This window comes from Octopus bimaculoides, chromosome 5, assembly GCF_001194135.2.
Source record: "Octopus bimaculoides isolate UCB-OBI-ISO-001 chromosome 5, ASM119413v2, whole genome shotgun sequence".
Classification (NCBI taxonomy): Eukaryota; Metazoa; Mollusca; class Cephalopoda; order Octopoda; family Octopodidae; genus Octopus; species Octopus bimaculoides.
Window position 1 is genome coordinate 45,784,183 of NC_068985.1, and position 3,483 is coordinate 45,787,665.

General features: G+C 35.0%; 1 protein-coding gene across 3 annotated transcripts in view; it reads left to right on the plus strand.

Moving 5' to 3' along the window:
- The window catches only part of LOC106879078 (E3 ubiquitin-protein ligase PDZRN3-B), a 768,027-nt gene that overhangs the window by 58,402 nt on the left and 706,142 nt on the right, over positions 1–3,483 (plus strand). The window lies entirely within an intron of this gene.

Here is a 3,483-nt window from a genome sequence, read left to right on the forward strand (position 1 = left end):
TATATATATATATATATGTATATACACGACGGGTTCTTTCAATTTCCATATACCAAATCCACAAGTCCACTTACAAGACTTTGATCCACTCGGAGCTATTGTAGAAGAAATTTGCCCAAAGTACTACGTAATGGAACTGAACTGGGAAACAAGCTTCTATGTGATGTACTTGCTCATTGCACTGTGTGATAGGATCAAATCCAGATCCACACAGTCGTGAGACAACCTTCTTAACCACTGTACTTATGCTGTAAACGTGCCTTCTACGAACAGAGCATTTATTTCTAAACTGCTTTCAGTTCCGATTTTTTAATTTTTATCAACTTCGAGTAAAATACTCTATTTCTCTACGAGTTGCTAGCATTAGAAAATTAAATTTAAAAGCTAATATAGTTGCAGAAAAGAAAATCAATAAATTTTTAAAAAAATAAACAGAATTATAATTTAAAAACTTGTTAGTGTTATTTAATTTTTTTTTTTTTTTTTTTTTTTTTTTTTTTTGTATGTTCTAAAAAGAAAAATGAAAATTTGAGTTAGGCACAAGCATTTCAAGTGAGCTTATTTTGAATTGAAAAACTCCTCGTTTCGTTTTCTCGAAAAAGAAAAATGTCTATAAAAAAAAATAACTCAAAAACAAAAGAAATACATATAGATTCTGAAAACATTCAACTGACAAAATTATATTATAATGTTCAGTTTATTTGGGAGTTTTTTTCTACCCATAAAAATCATTTCCAGAATCTCATTTATATAAAAGACATTAAAAAGAAACATTTAGATTTCAGAAAATGGCGTAAGATAGTTTATTTTCTGCTTCTTTTTCTGTTTTTTTCTTTTGTGAGATTTTTTTGTTTTTGTTCTTTTTCTCGGTGTCATACCCGGTAACTTTGAAAATTTGAGAACGCTGTGCATGTGCATGCGTGCCTGCATGCGTTTGTGTATATGTGTATTGTGTGTGCATGTGTGTGTGTGTGTCTGTAAATCATTACATAAATTCGATTACAATAGACACAACGTAGTTGTTTATTGTGAAAACGTTTAAAGTCAATTTGAATAAAATAAGAGAGAAAATGTTTTTAAAAAAAATCAATACACATCCGGTCGGTGGGGAGCTCTTTAGAAATGGAGATAAACAAGTGCTGAGACGCAATGATGAAACGGTTGTTGTTGTTTAACCCCAGGTCAGCCATGGCTGAGCAGATCAATGAAATGCATTCCATCCGTGACCATCTCGTTTTTTGTTTTGATTTTTTTTTTTCAGCTACACTGTAACTAAATTTACATATTTCAATGTCGCAGTTTTACTTTTTAAAAAATTTTGCCCATCCTTTCAAAATGGCTATTTGGCAGAGTCGTAAGAACGTTGAGTAGAGTGCCTTACTTTATCTGTTCCGACTCTTTGCGCTTTGAGTTCAAATCTCGCCGAGGTGAAATTTGTCATTCATTATTTCGAGGTCTATAAAAAGTACCAATCCATATATATGTATGCATGTATGTATGAATGTCATTATTCAGTTTTGTTTGAAGATTTCTAACCAAGATCCAAGACATCTTCATTCGAATTTCAACAACATCAACAGGGTATTTTTGTATGTATGTATGTATGTATGTGTGTGTGTGTGTGTGTGTGTATGCATGTATATATGTATACGTGCAGATTTGTATTTTGTTTTATGTATGTCTTCTCATGAATATATTTACATATCTAGACATGTTCATATATACTTAAATGATAAACTTCTGGAAAGTTTTACAGATTTTTACAGTTCCAGTGATGGCTTGAATTTGTAGTCTTCGAATCAGCTTTCTCCTTTCTAGTTTTATGTATGTATGTATGTATGTATGTATGTATGTATGTATGCTGAAAGAGGCTGTTGATCTTGTCATTGCAGCTTCAGAGCATCCTAATATTGTTCAAGATAAATTATCGAAGCCGTCACAGCCGTAACCAGTTTTTAAATCTGATTGTAAGATGATTTGGCTGCTATTTCCAGCATATCAAACGATCGTGTAGAATATTCTACGAATATGTATGTATGTATATGTAAGGGCTATCAGTTTCATAGCTACTTCTGACCGTGTCAAATTCTGGGTTCGATTTAAATTGGTATTTGAAACTACTTGTGTTGGATTAATAATAACCAACATACGGTGAACGTCACAGATTTCTAAATTCCAGAAGATAATTCGGTTAATTAATAATTGTTGAAGAATACTAATTGGGAAAAGAAAATAGTGTTCTTACAGCCCATTGGGGCATTATTGCAGAGAGAGAGAGAGGGAGAGAGAGACTGTCATCATCTTCGTCGTCGTCGTTGTTGTTGTTGTAGCAATCTGCCACAATCGTTAACATGTCGGGCAAAATGCTTAGCGGTATATAGTTCTGAGTTCAAATAACGCCTAGGTTGCCTTTGCTTTTCATTCTTTCGGGGTCGATGAAATAAGTACCAGTTGAGTACCGGAGTGGATGTAATCGATTTGCTCCTCCCCTAAAATTTCAGCCCTCGTGCCTATAGTAGAAAGGATTATTATTATTATTATTATTATTATTATTAGTAGTAGTAGTAGTAGTAGTAGTAGTAGTAGTAGTAGTAGTAGTAGTAGTAATACATTTTTTTTCTGTTTCCGTTTTTTTTTTCTATTTCATCCTTCCTGTCGAAGAGCGTAGGCACGAAACGTACTAGGCTTTTTCATTCTTCCAAGCGTTAAACTAATACACCAGCTTTTTCCTTCACCTGTCTTCATTTTTGTTTTCTATAAACAGATAGTGGATGGGTGTTACACGGGAATGCTGAGGATGGTTCTGAACATTAATCAGTATACACTGAGGATGAAGAACTCAGAGTTGTACGAGAGCCCCCCAAAAGCTTGTTCGTAAATAACACAGAGAAGATACTGCACTCAGTGCTCCTGTGAGAACCCCTATACGGACAAACTTGAAGAGAGAGACCAAGGATGACATATGTTGATGCTTTAAGGACAGAAACTGGTCTCTGGGAGACACAGGACATGGCAGCGATGATGAAGGACAAAGACCGCTGGAGAGAACACGTCCATGGATCTTGGGAATTTTACCCGCTCTAGGTAGATAGATAGATAGATAGATAGATAGATAGATAGATGGATAGATAGATAGACAGACAGACAGACAGACAGACAGACGGACGGACGGACGGACGGACAGACAGACACACAGACAGACAGACAGACAGGCAGGCAGACAGACAGACGGACGGACGGACGGACGGACGGAAGGATGGATGGATGGATAAATAGATAGATAGATAGATAGATAGATAGATAGATAGATAGATAGATAGATAACTTTCTTTTATTAGCCACACAGGGCTGCACACAGAGGGGACAAATCCAACTGTAGAGCTTTTCTTTAAGAAAAAAGAAATCCGATCAAAAGGGATCAGTAGAAAAAAAAAAGAAAAAAAGAATGTATTCGTTAAGATTCAGGCGTGAATTTGCTAATTG